Source organism: Saccoglossus kowalevskii, unplaced genomic scaffold, assembly GCF_978046115.1.
Source record: "Saccoglossus kowalevskii unplaced genomic scaffold, keSacKowa6.1 SCAFFOLD_24, whole genome shotgun sequence".
NCBI lineage: Eukaryota > Metazoa > Hemichordata > Enteropneusta > Harrimaniidae > Saccoglossus > Saccoglossus kowalevskii.
The window spans coordinates 3,388,304-3,408,045 of record NW_028188618.1 but is presented as its reverse complement, the minus strand read 5'-3'; the positions used below and the strand labels follow the sequence as shown (position 1 = coordinate 3,408,045).

The 19,742-nt window shown below is 41.9% G+C and overlaps 1 non-coding gene and 46 pseudogenes across 1 annotated transcript; all 47 read left to right on the top strand.

The window, feature by feature from the left end:
• The first annotated feature begins 45 nt into the window (after positions 1-45).
• LOC146726376 (5S ribosomal RNA) lies at positions 46-165 on the top strand (annotated as a pseudogene).
• A 311-nt stretch (positions 166-476) lies between these two features.
• LOC146726375 (5S ribosomal RNA) lies at positions 477-596 on the top strand (annotated as a pseudogene).
• A 96-nt stretch (positions 597-692) lies between these two features.
• LOC146726374 (5S ribosomal RNA) lies at positions 693-812 on the top strand (annotated as a pseudogene).
• Positions 813-910: 98 nt separating this feature from the next.
• On the top strand, positions 911-1,030 carry LOC146726373 (5S ribosomal RNA; annotated as a pseudogene).
• Positions 1,031-1,126: 96 nt separating this feature from the next.
• LOC146726372 (5S ribosomal RNA) lies at positions 1,127-1,246 on the top strand (annotated as a pseudogene).
• A 97-nt stretch (positions 1,247-1,343) lies between these two features.
• LOC146726371 (5S ribosomal RNA) lies at positions 1,344-1,463 on the top strand (annotated as a pseudogene).
• Positions 1,464-1,773: 310 nt separating this feature from the next.
• LOC146726370 (5S ribosomal RNA) lies at positions 1,774-1,893 on the top strand (annotated as a pseudogene).
• A 499-nt stretch (positions 1,894-2,392) lies between these two features.
• LOC146726369 (5S ribosomal RNA) lies at positions 2,393-2,512 on the top strand (annotated as a pseudogene).
• Positions 2,513-2,823: 311 nt separating this feature from the next.
• Positions 2,824-2,943, top strand: LOC146726368 (5S ribosomal RNA; annotated as a pseudogene).
• Positions 2,944-3,039: 96 nt separating this feature from the next.
• On the top strand, positions 3,040-3,159 carry LOC146726367 (5S ribosomal RNA; annotated as a pseudogene).
• Positions 3,160-3,255: 96 nt separating this feature from the next.
• LOC146726366 (5S ribosomal RNA) lies at positions 3,256-3,375 on the top strand (annotated as a pseudogene).
• Positions 3,376-3,691: 316 nt separating this feature from the next.
• Positions 3,692-3,811, top strand: LOC146726365 (5S ribosomal RNA; annotated as a pseudogene).
• Positions 3,812-3,907: 96 nt separating this feature from the next.
• On the top strand, positions 3,908-4,027 carry LOC146726364 (5S ribosomal RNA; annotated as a pseudogene).
• A 96-nt stretch (positions 4,028-4,123) lies between these two features.
• Positions 4,124-4,244, top strand: LOC146726363 (5S ribosomal RNA; annotated as a pseudogene).
• Positions 4,245-4,340: 96 nt separating this feature from the next.
• On the top strand, positions 4,341-4,460 carry LOC146726362 (5S ribosomal RNA; annotated as a pseudogene).
• A 96-nt stretch (positions 4,461-4,556) lies between these two features.
• LOC146726361 (5S ribosomal RNA) lies at positions 4,557-4,676 on the top strand (annotated as a pseudogene).
• A 96-nt stretch (positions 4,677-4,772) lies between these two features.
• On the top strand, positions 4,773-4,892 carry LOC146726360 (5S ribosomal RNA; annotated as a pseudogene).
• A 310-nt stretch (positions 4,893-5,202) lies between these two features.
• On the top strand, positions 5,203-5,322 carry LOC146726359 (5S ribosomal RNA; annotated as a pseudogene).
• A 96-nt stretch (positions 5,323-5,418) lies between these two features.
• LOC146726358 (5S ribosomal RNA) lies at positions 5,419-5,538 on the top strand (annotated as a pseudogene).
• A 96-nt stretch (positions 5,539-5,634) lies between these two features.
• On the top strand, positions 5,635-5,755 carry LOC146726357 (5S ribosomal RNA; annotated as a pseudogene).
• Positions 5,756-5,851: 96 nt separating this feature from the next.
• LOC146726356 (5S ribosomal RNA) lies at positions 5,852-5,971 on the top strand (annotated as a pseudogene).
• A 95-nt stretch (positions 5,972-6,066) lies between these two features.
• LOC146726355 (5S ribosomal RNA) lies at positions 6,067-6,186 on the top strand (annotated as a pseudogene).
• A 214-nt stretch (positions 6,187-6,400) lies between these two features.
• On the top strand, positions 6,401-6,520 carry LOC146726354 (5S ribosomal RNA; annotated as a pseudogene).
• Positions 6,521-6,734: 214 nt separating this feature from the next.
• Positions 6,735-6,854, top strand: LOC146726353 (5S ribosomal RNA; annotated as a pseudogene).
• A 96-nt stretch (positions 6,855-6,950) lies between these two features.
• LOC146726352 (5S ribosomal RNA) lies at positions 6,951-7,070 on the top strand (annotated as a pseudogene).
• Positions 7,071-7,166: 96 nt separating this feature from the next.
• On the top strand, positions 7,167-7,286 carry LOC146726351 (5S ribosomal RNA; annotated as a pseudogene).
• A 96-nt stretch (positions 7,287-7,382) lies between these two features.
• On the top strand, positions 7,383-7,502 carry LOC146726350 (5S ribosomal RNA; annotated as a pseudogene).
• Positions 7,503-7,600: 98 nt separating this feature from the next.
• Positions 7,601-7,720, top strand: LOC146726349 (5S ribosomal RNA; annotated as a pseudogene).
• Positions 7,721-7,816: 96 nt separating this feature from the next.
• Positions 7,817-7,936, top strand: LOC146726348 (5S ribosomal RNA; annotated as a pseudogene).
• Positions 7,937-8,032: 96 nt separating this feature from the next.
• On the top strand, positions 8,033-8,152 carry LOC146726347 (5S ribosomal RNA; annotated as a pseudogene).
• A 214-nt stretch (positions 8,153-8,366) lies between these two features.
• Positions 8,367-8,485, top strand: LOC146726346 (5S ribosomal RNA; annotated as a pseudogene).
• Positions 8,486-8,699: 214 nt separating this feature from the next.
• LOC146726345 (5S ribosomal RNA) lies at positions 8,700-8,819 on the top strand (annotated as a pseudogene).
• Positions 8,820-8,915: 96 nt separating this feature from the next.
• Positions 8,916-9,035, top strand: LOC146726344 (5S ribosomal RNA; annotated as a pseudogene).
• A 96-nt stretch (positions 9,036-9,131) lies between these two features.
• LOC146726343 (5S ribosomal RNA) lies at positions 9,132-9,251 on the top strand (annotated as a pseudogene).
• Positions 9,252-9,771: 520 nt separating this feature from the next.
• Positions 9,772-9,891, top strand: LOC146726342 (5S ribosomal RNA). The gene has a single exon (XR_014928633.1). It is a non-coding gene; the product is annotated as a 5S ribosomal RNA (ribosomal RNA).
• Positions 9,892-9,987: 96 nt separating this feature from the next.
• Positions 9,988-10,107, top strand: LOC146726341 (5S ribosomal RNA; annotated as a pseudogene).
• Positions 10,108-10,203: 96 nt separating this feature from the next.
• LOC146726340 (5S ribosomal RNA) lies at positions 10,204-10,323 on the top strand (annotated as a pseudogene).
• Positions 10,324-10,419: 96 nt separating this feature from the next.
• LOC146726339 (5S ribosomal RNA) lies at positions 10,420-10,539 on the top strand (annotated as a pseudogene).
• Positions 10,540-10,635: 96 nt separating this feature from the next.
• On the top strand, positions 10,636-10,755 carry LOC144357056 (5S ribosomal RNA; annotated as a pseudogene).
• A 305-nt stretch (positions 10,756-11,060) lies between these two features.
• Positions 11,061-11,180, top strand: LOC144348658 (5S ribosomal RNA; annotated as a pseudogene).
• A 6,205-nt stretch (positions 11,181-17,385) lies between these two features.
• Positions 17,386-17,505, top strand: LOC146726338 (5S ribosomal RNA; annotated as a pseudogene).
• A 526-nt stretch (positions 17,506-18,031) lies between these two features.
• On the top strand, positions 18,032-18,150 carry LOC146726337 (5S ribosomal RNA; annotated as a pseudogene).
• A 311-nt stretch (positions 18,151-18,461) lies between these two features.
• LOC146726336 (5S ribosomal RNA) lies at positions 18,462-18,581 on the top strand (annotated as a pseudogene).
• A 96-nt stretch (positions 18,582-18,677) lies between these two features.
• LOC146726335 (5S ribosomal RNA) lies at positions 18,678-18,797 on the top strand (annotated as a pseudogene).
• A 97-nt stretch (positions 18,798-18,894) lies between these two features.
• Positions 18,895-19,014, top strand: LOC146726334 (5S ribosomal RNA; annotated as a pseudogene).
• A 96-nt stretch (positions 19,015-19,110) lies between these two features.
• LOC146726333 (5S ribosomal RNA) lies at positions 19,111-19,230 on the top strand (annotated as a pseudogene).
• Positions 19,231-19,326: 96 nt separating this feature from the next.
• Positions 19,327-19,445, top strand: LOC146726332 (5S ribosomal RNA; annotated as a pseudogene).
• Positions 19,446-19,742: the final 297 nt, after the last annotated feature.

Here is a 19,742-nt window from a genome sequence, read left to right as displayed (position 1 = left end):
GCCTTGCTGAAGCGTTAAACGACATGCAATTCTGACGAATATGCAGCCTCCTGTCAAACCATTGCAGAACACACCAGTTCTTGTCCGATCACTGAAGTTAAGCTGCATCTGGTGTGGTTAGTACTTGCATGGGAGACCGGCTGGGAATACCACGTGCAGTAGGCTCATCAACATTTTTATTCCAAATTACATACTAATTTTTACCCATGATTTTTTGCCTAGCCGTAGCATAAAATGACATCCAATTCCGACGAATATTCAGCCTTCTGCCAAACCATTGCAGAATACACCAGTTCTCGTCCGATCAATGAAGTTAATCTGCATCTGGCATGTTAGTACTTGCATGGGAGACTGGCTGGGAATATCACCTGCAGTAGGTTTATCAACATTTTTATTCCACCGTACATACTAAATTTTTCCCGGGATTTGTTGTCTAGCCGAAGTTTTAAATTACATCCAATTCCGACGAATATTCAGCCTACTGCCAAACCAATGCAGAATACACCAGTTCTCGTCCGATCACTGAAGTTAATCTGCATCGGGCATGGTTAGTACTTACATGGGAGACCGGCTGGGAATACCACGAGCAGTAGGCTTATCAACATTTTTATTCCACCGTACATAAAAACTTTTTCCCGGGATTTGTTGACTAGCCGAAGTATTAAATTACATCCAATTCCGACGAATATTCAGCCTACTGCCAAACCATTGTAGAATACACCAGTTCTCGTCCGATCACAGAAGTTAAGCTGCATCGAGCGTGGTTAGTACTTGCATGGGAGACCTGCTGGGAATACCACATGCAGTAGGCTTATCAACATTTTTATTCCACCGTACAAACTACCTTTTTTCCCCGTGATTTTTTGCCTTGCCGAAGCATTAATTGAAATCCAATTCCGACAAATATTCAGCCTACTGCCAAACCATTGCAGAATACACCAGTTCTCGTCCGATCACTGAAGTTAAGGCGCATCGGGCGTGGTTAGTTCTTGCACGGGAGACCGGCTGGGAATACCACGTTCAGTCGGCTCATCAACATTTTTATTCCACATTACATACCAACGTTTTCCCGGGATTTTTTGCCTAGCTGAAGTATTAAATTACATCCAATTCCGAGGAATATTCAGCCTACTGCCAAACCATTGCAGAATACACCAGTTCTCATCCGATCTCTGAAGTTAAGCTGCGTCGGGCGTGGTTAATACTTACATGGGAGACCGGCTGGGAATATCACGTGTAGTAGGCTTATCAACATTTTTATTCCACCGTACATGCCAAAATTTTTCCCGGGATTTTTTGACTAGCGAAAGCGTTAAACGACATGCAATTCTGACGAATATTCAGCCTACAGTCAAACCATTACAGAACACACCAGATCTCGTTCGATCACTGAATTTAAGCTGCATTGGGCGTGGTTAGTACTTGCATGGGATACTGGCTGAGAATACCACGTGCAGTAGGCTCATCAACATTTTTATTCCACCGTACATTCTAACTTTTTCCCGGGATTTTTTGACTAGCCGAAGTATTAAATTACATCAAATTCCGACGAATATTCAGCCTACTCACAAACCATTGCAGAATACACCAGTTCTCCTCCGATCACTGAAGTTAAGCCCACTGGACGTGGTTAGTACTTGCATGGGAGACCGGCTGAGAATACCACATGCAGTAGGATCATCAACATTTTTATTCCACCGTACATACTAACATTATCGCGGGATTTTTTGCATAGCCGAAGCATAAACGACATCCAATTCCGACGAATATTCAGCCTACTGCCAACCCATTGCATAATGCACCAGTTCTCATCCGATCACTGAAGTTAAGCTGCATCGGGCGTGGTTAGTACTTGCATGGGAGACCGGCTGGGAATACCACGTGCAGTAGGCTCATCAACATTTTTATTCCACATTACATACTAACTTTTTCCTATGATTTTTTGCCTAGCCGTAGCATTAAATGACATCCAATTCCGACGAATATTCAGCCTACTGACAAACCAATGCAGAATACACCAGTTCTCGTCCGATCACTGAAGTTAAGCTGCATTGGGCGTGAATACCACGTGCAGTAGGCTTATCAACATTGTTATTCCACCGTACATACCAACTTTTTCTCGGGATTTTTTGCCTTGCCGAAGCGTTAAACGACATGCAATTCTGACGAATATTCAGCCTACTGTCAAACCATTGCAGAACACATCAGTTCTTGTCCGATCACTGAAGTTAAGCAACATCGGGCGTGGTTACTACTTGCATGGGAGACCGGCTGGGAATACCACGTTCAGTCGGCTCATCAACATTTTTATTCCACCGTACATCCTAACTTTTTCCCGGGATTTTTTGCCTAGCCGAAGTATTAAATTACATCCAATTCCGACGAATATCCAGTCTACTGCCAAACTATTGCAGAACACACCAGTTCTTGTCCGATCACTGAAGTTAAGCTGCATCTGGTGTGGTTAGTACTTGCATGGGAGACCGGCTGGGAATACCACGTGCAGTAGGCTCATCAACATTTTTATTCCACATTACATACCAACGTTTTCCCGGGATTTTTTGCCTAGCTGAAGTATTAAATGACATCCAATTCCGACGAATATTCAGCCTACTGCAAAACCAATGCAGAATACACCAGTTCTCGTCCGATCGCTGAAGTTAATCTGCATCGGGCATGTTAGTACTTGCATGGGAGACTGGCTGGGAATATCACCTGCAGTAGGCTTATCAACATTTTTATTCCACCGTACATACTAACTTTTTCCCGGGATTTGTTGCTTAGCCGAAGTTTTAAATTACATCCATTTCCGACGAATATTCAGCCTACTGCCAAACCAATGCAGAATACACCAGTTCTCGTCCGATCACTGAAGTTAATCTGCATCGGGCATGGTTAGTACTTACATGGGAGACCGGATGGGAATACCACGAGCAGTAGGCTTATCAACATTTTTATTCCACCGTACATACAAACTTTTTCCCGGGATTTGTTGACTAGCCGAAGTATTAAATTACATCCTATTCCGACGAATATTCAGCCTACTGCCAAACCATTGTAGAATACACCAGTTCTTGTCCGATCACGGAAGTTGAGCTGCATCGTGCGTGGTTAGTACTTGCATGGGATACCTGCTGGGAATACCACGAGCAGTAGGCTTATCAACATTTTTATTCCACCTTACATACAAACTTTTTCCCGGGATTTGTTGCCTAGCCGAAGTATTAAATTACATTCAATTCCGACGAATATTCAGCCTACTGCCAAACCATTGTAGAATACACCAGTTCTTGTCCGATCACGGAAGTTGAGCTGCATCGGGCGTGGTTAGTACTTGCATGGGAGACCTGCTGGGAATACCACATGCAGTAGGCTAATCAACATTTTTAATCCACCGTACATACTACCTTTTTTTCCCCCGTGATTTTTTGCCTTGCCGAAGCATTAATTGAAATTCAATTCCGACAAGTATTCAGCCTATTGCCAAACCATTGCAGAATACACCAGTTCTCATCCGATCACTGAAGTTAAGGCGCATCGGGCGTGGTTAGTTCTTGCACGGGAGACCGGCTCGGAATACCACGTTCAGTCGGCTCATCAACATTTTTATTCCACATTACATACCAACGTTTTATCGGGATTTGTTGCCTAGCTGAAGTATTAAATTACATCCAATTCAGACGAATATTCAGCCTACTGCCAAATCATTGCAGAATACACCAGTTCTCATCCGATATCTGAAGTTAAGCTGCATCGGGCGTGGTTAATACTTGCATGGGAGACCGGCTTGGAATACCACGTGTAGTAGGCTTATCAACATTTTTAATCCACCGTACATGCCAAATTTTTCCCGGGATTTTTTGCCTAGCGAAAGCGTTAAACGACATGCAATTCTGACGAATATTCAGCCTACAGTCAAACCATTGCAGAACACGCCAGTTCTCGTTCGACCACTGAATTTAAGCTGCATCGGGCGTGGTTAGTACTTGCATGGGATACTGGCTGAAAATACCACGTGCAGTAGGCTCATCAACATTTTTATTCCACCGTACATTCTAACTTTTTCCCGGGATTTTTTGACTAGCCGAAGTATTAAATTACATCAAATTCTGACGAATACTCAGCCTACTGCCAAACCATTGCAGAACACACCAGTTCTCGTCTGATCACTGAAGTTAAGCTGCATTGGGCGTGGTGAAGTACTTGCATGGGAGACCGGCTGGGAATACCACTTGCAGTAGGCTCATCAACATTTTTATTCCACATTACATACCAACATTTTATCGGGATTTGTTGCCTAGCTGAAGTATTAAATTACATCCAATTCCGACGAATATTCAGCCTACTGCCAAACCATTGCAGAATACACCAGTTCTCATCCGATATCTGAAGTTAAGCTGCATCGGGCGTGGTAAATACTTGCATGGGAGACCGGCTGGGAATACCACGTGTAGTAGGCTTATCAACATTTTTAATCCACCGTACATGCCAAATTTTCCCCGGGATTTTTTGCCTAGCGAAAGCGTTAAACGACATGCAATTCTGACGAATATTCAGCCTACTGTCAAACCATTGCAGAACACACCAGTTCTCGTTCAATCACTGAATTTAAGCTGCACCAGGCGTGGATAGTACTTGCATGGGAGACCGGCAGGGAATACCACGTGCAGTAGGCTCATCAACATTTTTATTCCACTGTACATACTAACTTTTTCCCGGGATTGTTTGCCTAGCCGAAATATTAAATTACATCCAATTCCGACGAATATTCAGCCTACAGTCAAACCATTGCAGAACACACCAGTTCTCGTTCGATCACTGAATTTAAGCTGCATCGGGCGTGGTTAGTACTTGCATGGGATACTGGCTGAGAATAGACCGTGCTGTAGGCTCATCAACATTTTTATTGCACCGTACATTCTAACTTTTTCCCGGGATTTTTTGACTAGCCGAAGTATTAAATTACATCAAATTCCGACGAATATTCAGCCTACTGACAAACCATTGCAGAATACACAAGTTCTCCTCCGATCACTGAAGTTAAGCCCACTGGACGTGGTTAGTACTTGCATGGGAGACCGGCTGAGAATACCACATGCAGTAGGATCATCAACATTTTTATTCCACCGTACATACTAACTTTTTCGCGGGATTTTTTGCATAGCCGAAGCATAAACGACATCCAATTCCGACGAATATTCAGCCTACTGCCAACCCATTGCATAATGCACCAGTTCTCATCCGATCACTGAAGTTAAGCTGCATCGGGCGTGGTTATTACTTGCATGGGAGACCGGCTGGGAATACCACGTGCAGTAGGCTCATCAACTTTTTTATTCCACATTACATACTAACTTTTTCCCATGATTTTTTGCCTAGACGAAGCATTAAATGACATACAATTCGGACGAAAATTCAGCCTACTGCCAAACCATTGCAGAATACACCAGTTCTCGTCCAATCACTGAAGTTAAGCTGCATCTGGCGTGGTTAGTACTTGCATGGGAGACCGGCTGGGAATACCACGTGCAGTAGGCTTATCAACATTTTTATTCCACTGTACATACCAACATTTTCCCTGAATTTTTTGCCTAGCCGAAGCGTTAAACGACATCCAATTCAGACGAATACACAGCCTACCAGCCAAACCATTGCAGAATACACCAGTTCCCGTCCGATCACTGAAGTTAAGCTGCATCGGACGTCGTAAGTACTTGAATGGGAGACCGGCTGGGAATGCCACGTACAGTAGGCTCATCAACATTTTTATTCCACCGTACATACTAACTTTTTCCTATGAGTTTTTGCCTAGCCGTAGCATTAAATGACATCCAATTCCGACGAATATTCAGCCTACTGCCAAACTATTGCAGAATACACCAGTTCCCGTCCGATCACTGAAGTTAAGCTGCATCGGGCGTGGTTATTACTTGCATGGGAGACCGGCTGAGAATACCACATGCAGTAGGATCATCAACATTTTTATTCCACCGTACATACTAACTTTTTCGCGGGATTTTTTGCATAGCCGAAGCATAAACGACATCCAATTCCGACGAATATTCAGCCTACTGCCAACCCATTGCATAATGCACCAGTTCTCATCCGATCACTGAAGTTAAGCTGCATCGGGCGTGGTTAGTACTTGCATGGGAGACCGACTGGGAATACCACGTGCAGTAGGCTGATGAACATTTTTATTGCAGAATACACCAGTTCTCGTCCGGTCACTGAAGTTAAGCCGCATCGGGCGTGGTTAGTTCTTGCACGCGAGACCGGCTGGGAATACCGCGTGCAGTAGGCTCATCAACATTTTTATTCCACATTACATACCAACATTTTCTCATGATTTTTTGCCTAGACGAAGCATTAAATGACATACAATTCGGACGAATATTCAGCCTACTGCCAAACCATTGCAGAATACACCAGTTCTAGCCCAATCACTGAAGTTAAGCTGCATCGGGCGTTGTTAGTACTTGCATGGGAGACCGGCTGAGAATACCACGTGCAGTAGGCTGATGAACATTTTTATTGCAGAATACACCAGTTGTCATCCGATCACTGAAGTTAAGCTGCATCGGGCGTGGTTAGTACTTGCATGGGAGACTGTCTGGGAATACCACGTGCATTAGGCTCATCAATATTTTTATTCCACCGTACATACTAACTTTTTCCCGGGATGTTTTGCCTTGCCGAAGCGTTAAACGACATGCAATTCTGACGAATATTCAGCCTACTGCCAAACCATTGCAGAATACACCAGTTCTCGTCGGATCACTGATGTTAAGCTGCATTGGGCGTGATTAGTACTTGCACGGGAGACCGGCTGGGAATACCACCTGCAGTAGGCTTATCAACATTTTTATTCCACCGTACATACTAACTTTTTCCCGGGATTTGTTTCCTAGCCGAAGTATTAAATTACATACAATTGCGACGAATATTCAGCCTACTGCCAAACCATTGCAGAGTACACCAGTTCTCGTCCGATCACTGAACTTAAGCCGCATCGGGCGTGGTTAGTTCTTGCACGGGTGACCGTCTGGGAATACCACGTGCAGTTTGCTCATCAACATTTTTATTCCACATTACATACTAACTTTTTCCCATGATTTTTTGCCTAGACGAAGCATTAAATGACATACAATTCGGACGAATATTCAGCCTACTGCCAAACCATTGCAGAATACACCAGTTCTCGTCCGATCACTGAAGTTAAGCTGCATTGGGCGTGGTTAGTACTTGCATGGGAGACCGGCTGGGAATACCACGTGCAGTAGCCTCATCAACATTTTTATTCCACATTACATAATAACTTTTTCCTATGATTTTTTGCCTTGCCGATGCGTTAAACGACATGTAATTTTGACGAATATTCAGCCTACTGTCAAACCATTGCAGAACACACCAGTTCGTGTCCGATCACTGAAGTTAAACTGCATCGGGCGTGGTTAGTACTTGCACGGGAGACTGGCTGGGAATACCACGTGCAGTAGGCTCATCAACATTTATATTCCACATTACATACTAACTTTTACCCAATTTTTTTTTTGCCTAGCCGTAGCATTAAATGAGATCCAATTCCGACGATTATTCAGCCTACTGCCAAACCATTGCAGAATACACCAGTTCTCGTCGGATCACTGAAGTTAAGCTGCATTGGGCGTGGTTAGTACTTGCGTGGGAGACCGGCTGGGAATACCACCTGCAGTAGGCTTATCAACATTTTTATTCCACTTTACATACTCACTTTTTCCCGGGATTTGTTGCCTAGCCGACGTATTAAATGAGATCCAATTCCGACGAATATTCAGCCTACTGCCAAACCATTGCAGAACACACCAGTTCTCGTCGGATCACTGAAGTTAAGCTGCATCGGGCGTGGTTAGTACTAGCATGGGAGACCGGCTGGGAATGCCACGTGCATTAGGCTCATCAACATTTTTATTCCACATTAAATACTAACTTTTTCCTATGATTTTTTGCCTAGCCGTAGCATTAAATGACATTCAATTCCGACGAATATTCAGCCTTATGCCAAACCAATGCAGAATACACCAGTTCTCGTCCGTTCACTGAAGTTAAGCTGCATCGGGTGTAGTTTGTACTTGCATGGGAGACCGGCTGGGAATACCACGTGCAGTAGGCTGATGAAGATTTTTATTGCAGAATACACCAGTTCTCATCCGATCACTGAAGTTAAGCTGCATCGGGCGTGGTTAGTACTTGCATGGGAGACTGTCTGGGAATACCACGTGCATTAGGCTCATCAACATTTTTATTCCACATTACATACTAACTTTTTCCCATGATTTTTTGCCTAGACGAAGCATTAAATGACATACAATTCGGACGAATATTCAGCCTACTGCCAAACCATTGCAGAATACACCAGTTCTCGTCCGATCACTGAAGTTAAGCTGCATTGGGCGTGGTTAGTACTTGCACGGAGACCGGCAGGGAATACCACGTCCAGTAGGCTGATGAACATTTTTATTGCAGAATACACCAGTTCTCGTCTGATCACTGAAGTTAAGCTGCATCGGGCGTGGTTAGTACTTGCATGGGTAACCGGCTGGGAATACCATGTGCAGTATGCTTATCAACATTTTTATTCCACCGTACATACCAAATTTTTCCCGGGATTTTTTGCCTTGCCGAAGCGTTAAACGACATGCAATTCTGACGAATATTCAGCCTACTGTCAAACCATTGCAGAACACACCAGTTCTTGTCCGATCACTGATGTTAAGCTGCATCGGGCGTGGTTAGTACTTGCATGGGAGACCGGCTGGGAATACCACGTGCAGTATGCTCATCAACATTTTTATTCCACATTACATACTAACTTTTTCCCATGATTTTTTGCCTAGCCGTAGCATTAAATGACATACAATTCAGACGAACATTCAGCCTACTGCCAAACCATTGCAGAATACACCAGTTCTTGACTGATCACTGAAGTTAATCTGCATCGGGCGTGGTTAGTACTTGCATGGGAGACAGGCTGGGAATACCACGTGCAGTAGGCTTAACAACATTTTTATTCCACCGTACATACCAAATTTATCCCGGGATTTTTTGCCTAGCCAAAGCGTTAAACCACAGGCAATGCTGACGAATATTCAGCCTACTGTCAAACCATTGCAGAACACACCAGTTCTCGTCCAATCACTGAATTTAAGCTGCACCAGGCGTGGATAGTACTTGCATGGGAGACCGGCTGGGAATACCACGTGCAGTAGGCTCATCAACATTTTTACTCCACTGTACATACTAACTTTTTCCCGGGATTGTTTGCCTAGCCGAAGTATTAAATTACATCCAATTCCGACGAATATTCAGCCTACTGCCAAACCATTGCAGAATACACCAGTTCTCGTCCGATCACTGAAGTTAAGACGCATCTGGCATGGTTAGGACTTGCACGGGAGACCGGCTGGGAATACAACGTGCAGTAGGCTTATCAACATTTTTATTCCACATTACATTCTAACTTTGTCCCATGATTTTTTGCACAGACGAAGCATTAAATGACATACAATTCGGACGAATATTCAGCCTACTGCCAAACCATTGCAGAATACTCCAGTTCTCGTCCGATTACTGAAATTAAGCTGCATCGGGCGTGGTTGCATGGGAGACCGGCCTGGAATACCATGTGCATTAGGCTCATCAACATTTTTATTCCACCATACATACTAACTTTTTCCCGGGATTTTTTGCCTAGCCGAATATTAAATTACATCCAATTCCGACGAATATTCAGCCTACTGCCAAACCATTGCAGAATACACCAGTTCTCGTCCGATCACTGAAGTTAAGCTGCATCGGGCGTGGTTAGTACTTGCATGGGAGACCTGCTGGGAATACCACGTGCAGTAGGCTTATCAACATTTTTATTCCACCATTCATACTATCTTTTTCCCGTGATTTTTTGTCTAGCCGTAGCATTAAATGACATAATATTCCGACGAGTATTCAGCCTACTGCCAAACCATTGCAGAATACACCAGTTCTCGTCCGATCACTAAAGTTAAGCTGCATCGGGCGTGGTTAGTACTTGCATGGGAGACCCGCTGGGAATACCTCGTGCAGTAGGCTGATGAACATTTTTATTCCACCGTACTTACTAACTTTTTCCCATGATTTTTTGCCCAGACGAAGCATTAAATGACATACAATTCGGACAAATAAACAGCCTACTGCCAAACCATTGCAAAATACAGCAGTTCTCGTCCGATCACTGAAGTTAAGCTGCATCGGGCGTGTTTAGTACTTGCATGGGAGACCTGCTGGGAATACCACGTGCAGTAGGCTTATCACCATTTTTATTCCACCATACATACTATCTTTTTCCCGTGATTTTTTGCCTACCCGAAGCATTAATTGAAATCCAATTCCGACAAATATTCAGCCTACTGCCAAACCATTGCAGAATACACCAGTGCTCGTCCGATCACTGAAGTTAAGCTGCATCGGGCGTTGTTAGTACTTACATGGGAGACCGGCTGGGAATACCACTTGCAATAGGCTCAACAACATTTTTATTCCACATTACATACTAACTTTTTCTCATGATTTTTTGCCTAGACGAAGCATTAAATTACATACAATTCGGACGAATATTCCGCCTACGGCCAAACCATTGTAGAATACACCAGTTCTCGTCCGACCACTGAAGTTAAGCTGCATCGGGCATGGTTAGGACTTGCACGGGAGACCGGCTGGGAATACCACGTGCAGTAGGCCCATCAACATTTTTATTCCACATTACATTCTAACTTTTTCCCATGATTTTTTGCCTAGACGAAGCATTAAATGACATACAATTCGGACGAATATTCAGCCTAATGTCAAACCATTGCAGAATACGCCAGTTCTCGTCCGATCACTGAAGTTAAGCTGCATCGGGCGTGGTTGCACGGGAGACTGGCCTGGAATACCATGTGCATTAGGCTCATCAACATTGTTATTCCACCATACATACTAACTTTTTCCCGGGATTTTTTGCCTAGACGAAGCATTAAATGACATACAATTCGGACGAATATTCAGCCTAATGCCAAACCATTGCAGAATACACCAGTTCTCGTCCGATCACTGAAGTTAAGCTGCATCGAGCGTGGTCAGTACTTGCATGAGATTCCGGCTGGGAATACCACGTGCAGTAGGCTCATCAACATTTTTATTCAACATTGCATACTAACTTTTTCCCATGATTATTTGTCTAGCCGTAGCATTAAATGACACCCGATTCCGACGAGTATTCAGCCTACTGCAAACCCATTGCAGAATACACCAGTTCTCTTCCAAGATGGACGCTCCGGACCGGTGCTCTTCAAATCCACTGTAATCAGTGTCTTTTGATAGTCATCCTGTGCTATATATTCGCTGCTTTTACAAGCAAACCATTGTGACTTTGTGTCATTTCTCTATTTTGATATATATCGTATGTGATCCGGACTTTCTAGCCTGTTCAAACAATTTGCTCAGGCTTGTGTGCAGGCCAATATGGCCGACACGCCGGCACAAAGACCCTCGCCACCAAAGCAAATACTGTTACTGTGATTGATGACCACTTCCGTGCTATTGATGTCATTGAATCCGTACATAATGCCACCTCCAGCAAGTCAGTGTTGGCTTGTATGAACATTAATGGTATATGGCAAATCTCGCTTTCTGAAAACTGTTATGCCGAGCTACTACTTCAACAGGGAGTCACCATCAATGGACAGGAAAGAGAAGTCTGAGGTATTTAAAGAAATTTTCTAACAGTGTCATTTTTCAATGTGCCTGCTTTCATTGATAACAACTCGATTAAGCTGAAAATGGAGAGCTTGGGCTGCAAACTACGGAGTCCTATAATAAGGAAATATGATAATGAAGCGCCCACTGTGGAAACTGGTACGCGATTTGTTCGCATGGAACTGGCTGTTGGAGTTCAGTCATTACCATATGCTGTCAAATTCGATGATAATTGCCCCTACATTAGACTCCTACATAACGACCAGAGAAAAGTTTGCAACAACTGCCTCCCTGATAGCCATATAATCCACCAGTGTCTAAAATACAAGTGTAAGATATGTTTGTGTGTTGGTCATACAGAGCAAAGATGTGCCAATAGGAAATGTTATGAATGTGGACTGGTCGGTCATCGCGCGAGAGACTGCCCTAAAACCACTACACCTAATAAATCACGTTATATATAGGACAATAACAAGGAAATCAACATTTCAAGTGTGGATTGTGAAATAAAAAATCAACCCGTGCAGACAAAAATTGAGAGGTGGCTGAGCGGCAGCATGACTAATAAATCGGACAATAATGTACCACTAAAGACAGGAAAAGACTCCGAGTCCATAGAAGAGGACAGTACAAACGTGGAAATTGAGAAATGTAACACCGATGACGACGATACAGAACAGGAGCAAATGGAAGATTATACGTCTCCACTGAAATTAAATAAACGGCAACGTGACACAGAGTCAACGGACACAGAAACAACAGCATCCTCATGTCGTAAAAAAATGGTAGCGACGCCTAATATCAAAGGCTCCCGTAGTGCGTTCACCCCGAAATCAGCACATAGCAACAGTGTAGTATGCAAAGAGGGTAAGGTTGACAATGAATAATGGACAGTTATGTAATACTACTTCTCTGCCTTAAAATGGCAGTGTTAGCTTCCATTAACGCAAATGGCTTATGTAATGCCGATAAAATTCAAAATAGTGTACATCTATTTAAGAAATGCCATTATGATATTGTCTGCATTCAAGAGATATTTTGGTCTTTGGAAAATATTAATTCATACACATCTATGTTCGTGAATGAATTTAATGTATTCACTAATAATTGTAGCAATCCTAAAGGGAGGCGTGGCGTGTGCTGCCTTGTGAGCAAAACTTCCGGAATAGAAATTAAAAACGTAACAAAGGATGACGAAGGCAGACTTTTACAACTCGTTTGCGACATTGACGACACAGTTGTGAATATTGTTAATATATATGCTCCTAATGGCGTCAGTGATCAGTCAAAATTTTTCAATGCTCTCGATCAATATATAATTTCGGACGCTATTAATGTTATTGTTGGTGATTTCAATTGTAAGCCAAATCCAGCGTTAGACAATTCTAACACTGTGTTTGCTAACATTGATCAGTCTCGCAAACGCCTCCACCAGTTTATGAATTATTATCAATTTGTTGATGTTTGGCGCAACCAACACCCTCATTCCAGGCAATTTACATGGCGTCGTTATGATAGTATTAACAACATCCTTTTCCAAAGTAGAATAGACTATGTTCTCGTGAACACATGTTTTCTACACCACTGTCTCTCTACAGAAATAATTCGTTTTCCTTTCAGTGACCATGATATCATCAAATGTCATTTCAATTTTGAAAGTGTTGTAATGGGTCCAGGAATATGGAAATTTAACAATAGTCTCCTAAATGATGAAGCATATGACTCCGAGACTCGGCAAATTATCACAACATCCAACAAGTCGCAGAGTTTTACCTCAAATAAATTTGATTGGTTGGACGAACTAAAAATAAAAGTACGCAACCACGCAATTAAATACTCTAAGAACAAAAATAAAACTACCCAAAAATTAAAAAAAAAACCTTCAAAAACAAATTGCTTTCGAATATAAAATAGCCGCGAAATATTTCGACTATGACCTAACACGAGCCGCCATGTTGGAGCAAGAGTTAGATGTCATAATTGATCTTGAACTTAAGGGCGCAATAATTCGAAGTAAAATACAACACTTTGAGGAAGGTGAAAAGAGTACGAAATTTTTTTATAATCTTGAAAAAACTCGCCAAAACACTAAAACAATAAAAACAATAATTACCGAACATTGCGATTTTATTGACGACAGTAAAGCTATCGTAAGTGAAACAGTCAAATTTTATTCTGAATTATACACTAAAAATTCATGCACAGAAACTGCCATAAATAATTTCACCAAATATCTCTCGTCAAAACTCGATACAGAAGACCAAGAGGCCTGCGATCAATCGATAACACTGGAAGAACTTGGTTACTCTGTTCAGAATATGGTTAATGATAAAAGCCCAGGTAGTGACGGTCTTAGTGCAGCATGGTTCAAACACTTTTGGGACATAATTGGCCAGGAGCTGCTTAGCATATGCGAATTAGCATTTGAAAAATGTACGCTCCCTAAAAACATGCAAAGAGCTATTATTACTGTGATCCCCAAACCCGGTCGTGATAAAAGAATGCTCAAAAACTGGCGCCCAATCAGTCTTCTCAACACTGACTACAAAATATTGTCCAAAACTCTTGCCAATAGACTTCGCAACGTGGTAGGAAAAATAATTTCCACGGATCAGACATGCTGTATCCCAGGACGTGATATTTCAGATAATGTGCTGTGCATGAACAACATCATTGATTATGTAAATGAAACTAATAAACACGGCATCATTCTAAAATTAGACCAGATGAAAGCATTCGATCGTGTTGAGCATAATTACGTTCTAAATACTTTGCGGGCATTCAATTTTGGAAATAATTTTCTCAACTGGATAGAAGTCTTATACAATAATGCCTTAAGTTCGATGAAATGCAACGGTTTTACATCTGAGCCATTCCCAGTAACGAGGGGAATTTTGCAAGGGTGCCCAATTTCGGCGATTCTGTATGTGATTTCAGCAGAACCGCTGAACGCAGCAATTAAATGTCATTCAGATATCCGGGGTATTTGTATGCCAGATTCAAAAGACATCTCGCTAATATACCAACACGCTGACGATACGACGCTCACTCTAAAAGACGAAAACTCTGTTCACAACACAATGCATATAATGAGCGCATATGAAGCAGCATCCGGGGCCTGCATAAATTATGATAAAAGTGAATATATGTTTATAGGTTCGTACAAGAGTCGTATTGATAACCCATTTTCATTCAACGCTGTCACGAAACAATTAGTATTCTTGGTATCGTGATGGGAAATGATCAGCATGCCGCCCCTGAAGAAAACTGGAAAAAACGGGTGGAAAAATGTATGAAAATACTTAAACAGTGGAGTCGCCGAAAACTAAGTTACCGCGGTAAAACCCATGTGGCGAATACACTTGTGTCATCTACGTTGTGGTACGCATTGTCAGTGACAACGCTACCTGAAAAATACGCCAATAAGGTTAAAAAAGCAATTACTGACATTTTTTGGAACAACAAAAAACACCTTGTCAAGCACACTATAATAACCAGCCATATATCAAAAGGTGGCTATAACCTCGTGGACATTAACACTAAGAAGCTAGCCTTTCGCTTGAAATGGATTAAAAAAATGATGGACCCAAATTTCTCGCACAAATTTAAATGCTTGATGCTATATTTTCTAAACAAATATAGGAGTATGAAGCTTGGAAAAAGTATTTTTAAAATTAATATTGATTTCTCCAAAATTACAGACCTGCCGCCATTCTATGCAGAAATGCTGAGAGCATGGGGTATTGTTGGCAATGGCAACCGCATTCCGCTCTTAGCACAAGAATCGATTATGTTTGAACCACTCTTTTGTAATCAGTTCATACAACATGATAATAAATCTTTATTTTTTCAAAATTTCATAAAGGCAAATATTGTGAAAGTAAAATATCTGACTTATGAAACTGTTCCAGGGCTATTACCCCTGGCAGCCATTTCAGAGCTTTTAAAAGGTTCGCCTGATTTTGGGCTCCGTGCACGAGATGCGGTTAGAAAAAAACGTCGTACCATATTAAGTTCGTTACCGCCGGACTGGTGCGAATTCTGTATAACGAATGTTTGCTCACCTCAGCACGACAATATGACAGTAAATATTAAATCTGAAAATGACACAGAAGAAATTCTCATACAAAAACAGACAACAAAACAACTATCAACACTTGTACACACACGTCTTAAAACACGATTCCCGGCCGATTATAAACCAGCATGTATTGCCTACTGGCTGGAAAAATATCCAAACATTGATTGTGAAAAACTGTGGGCAAATGTTTACGGTGGCATGAAAGAAAACAAAATTAGTGATATTGAATACTTAATAATACACAACGTTTTAACTACAAACAGAGTTATATACAAAGCAAAAGAAATTGATAGCCCTCTGTGCAGCTTTTGCAAAAACGAAAATGAAAGTATCCCCCACTTATTCAATGAATGTTCGACTATTCAAAATTTCTGGATCTATGTATTTAATATAATCTTTAAAATTTCTCCAGCACTGCGATTCAATAGCCTGCAGCAAACTATTATTTTTGGCTTCCATGACAAGACCGATAAGTACGATTGGGCAATAATAAACTATCTTATTGGTCTTGGCAAATACTGCTTAAATGTACGTCGAACTGTACAACTAAAAAAAGACAATACTTTAAGGCTAATTCCATACTTCAAACATAGATTAAAATTGAAAGTTGACTTTGTATATCAACGTCTCTCTCGAGAAGACAATATCATAGAATTTGAAAATCTGTTTACTACAAATCAGTCGATCGTTCAGATGGTGGAGGGATACAATTATTTACTCACATTAACTTAGATCAATCAACTGCTCTGCTAGTCTTATACAGGTTGGATCAGTATTATTACACCTTATTTATATTATGATAAGTGAAAAATCAATAAATTGAAAGCTGTCACACTGTTTGATTTCCATATTTCCACCGTCGGTTAGGTACTGTACCACAATCTTGGAATTGTGCACCTATGAACGTTTACATTAATGTAATCCTGGAATATTTACAACGGAAAAAGAACAGTGAGCCACGCACAACTAGTATTGTTAGTGCAGTTTATTTACTGAATGGTAAGCATGCAACGCAATGAGAGACACGCAATGAAAATATCCTTGTTATTTTTGAATTTTCTGTAATTACAATTGAATATAATGATGTAATTTTAACCTTTTAATAAGGCCAGCCAGTGGGCCTGTCTTTTTAATAAAAGAGAAAAAAAAACAGTTATCGTCCGATAACTGAAGTTACGCTGCATCGGGCGTGGTTAGTACTTGCATGGGAGACCGGCTGGGAATACCACGTGCAGTAGGCTGATGAACATTTTTATTCCACCGTACTTACTAACTTTTTTCCATGATTTTTTGCCTAACCGAAGCATTAAATGACATCCAATTGCGACGAAAATTCAGCCTACTGCCAAACCAATGCAGAATACACCAGTTCTTGTCCAATCACTGACGTTAATATGCATCGGGGATGGATTGTACTTGCATGGGAGACCGGCTAGGAAAACCACGTGCAGTAGGCTTATCAACATTTTTATTCCTCCGTACAGACCATCTTCTTCCCGGGATTTGTTGCCTAGCCGAAGTATTAAATTACATCCAATTCTGACGAATATTCAGCCTACTGCCAAACCAATGCAGAATACACAAGTTCTCGTCCGATCACTGAAGTCAAGCTGCATCGGGCGTGGTTATTACTTGCATGGGAGACCTGCTGGGAGTACCACGTGCAGTAGGCTTATCAACATTTTGATTCTACCGTATATACCAACTTTTTCCCGGGATTTTTTGCCTAGCCGAAGCGTTAAACGACATCCAATTCTGATGAATATTCAGCCTACTGCCAAACCATTGCAGAATACACCAGTTCTCGTCTGATCACTGAAGTTAAGCTAACCGATGTGGTTAGTACTTGCTTGGGAGACCGGCTGAGAATATCACGTGCAGTAGGCTCATCAACATTTTTATTCCACATTACATACTAACTTTTTCCCATGATTTTTTGTCTAGCCGTAGCATTAAATGACATCCAATTCCGACGAATATTCAGCCTACTGCCACTCCATTGCAGAAGACACCGGTTCTCGTCCGTTCACTGAAGTTAAGCTGCATCGGGCGTGGACAGTACTTGCATGAGAGACCGGCTGGGAATATCACATGCAGTAGCCACATTAACATTTTTATTCCACCATACATACTAACATTTTCCCGTAATGTTTTGCCTAGCCGAAGCATTAATTGTCAACTAATTCCGACGAATTTTCAGCCTACTGCCAGAGCATTGCAGAATACACCAGTTTTCGTCCGATCACTGAAGTTAAGCTCACCTGACGTGGTTAGTACTTGTATGGGTGACCGGCTGAGAATATTACGTGCAGTAGGCACATTATCATTTTTATTCCACCGAACATACTAACTTTTTACCGGGATATTTTGCCTAGCCGAAGCTTTAAATGCCATCGAATTCCGACGAATTTTCAGCCTACTGACAAACCATTGCAGAATACACCAGTTCTCGACCGATCACTGAAGTTAAGCTCACCGGACGTGGTTAGTACTTGCATGGGATACCGGCTGAGAATATCACGTGCAGTAGGATCATCAACATTTTTATTCCACAGTACATACTAACTTTTTCCCATGATTTTTTGCCTAGCCGTAGCATTAAATGACATCCAATTCCGACGAATATTCAGCCTACTGCCAAACCATTGCAGAATACACCAGTTCTCGTCCGATCACTGAAGTTAATCTGCATCGGACATGTTTAGTACTTTCATGGGAGACCGGCTGGTAATACCGCGTGCAGTAGGCTCATCAAAAATTTTATTCCGCAGTACATAGTAACATTTTTCCTGGATTCTTTGCCTAGCCGAAACAATTAATGACATCCAATTCCGACGAAAATTCAGCCTACTGCCAAACCATTGCAGAGTACACCAGTTCTCGTCCGATCACTGAAGTTAAGCTGCATCGAGCGTGGTTAGTACTGGCATGGGAGACCTGCTGTGAATACAACGTGCAGTGGGCTTATCAACATTTTTATTCCACCGTACATACCAACTTTTTTCCAGGGATTTTTTGCCTTGTCGAAGCATTAAACGACATCCAATTACGACAAATATTCAGCCTACTGCCAAACCATTGCAGAATACACCAGTTCTCGTCCGATCACTGAAGATAAGCTGCATCGGGCGTGGTTAGTACTTGCATAGGAGAACAGTTGGGAATACTACGTGCAGTAGGCTGATGATCATTTTTATTCCACCGTACTCACTAACTTTTTTCCATGATTTTTGGCCAAGCCGAAGCATTAAATGACATCCAATTGCGACGAATATTCAGCCTACTGCCAAACCAATGCAGAATACACCAGTTCTCGTCCGATCACTGAAGTTAATCTGCATCGGGCGTGGTTAGTACTTGCAAGGGAGACCGGCTGGGAATACCACGTGCAGTAGGCTCATCAGAAATTTTATTCCGCAGTACATAGTAACTTTTTTCCTGGATTCTTTGCCTAGCTGAAGCATTAAATGACATCCAATTCCGACGAAAATTCAGCCTACAGCCAATCCATTGCAGAATACACCAGTTCTCGTCCGATCACTGAAGTTAAGCTTACCGGACGTGGTTAGTACTTGCATGGGAGACCGGCTGAGAATATCACGTGCAGTAGGCACATTAACATTTTTATTCCACCGTACATACTAACTTTTTCCCATGATTTTTTGCCTAGCCGAAGCATTAAATGTCATCCAATTCCGACAAATGTTCAGCCTACTGACAAACCATTGCAGAATACGCAATGCAAGTACTAACCACGCCCGATGCAGCTTAACTTCCGTGATCGGACGAGCACTGGTGTATTCTGCAATGCATTGGCAGTAGGCTGAAAATTCGTCGGAATTGGTTAACATTTAATGATTCGGCTAGGCAAAAAATTCCGGGAAAAAGTTAGTATGTACCGTCACGGTGG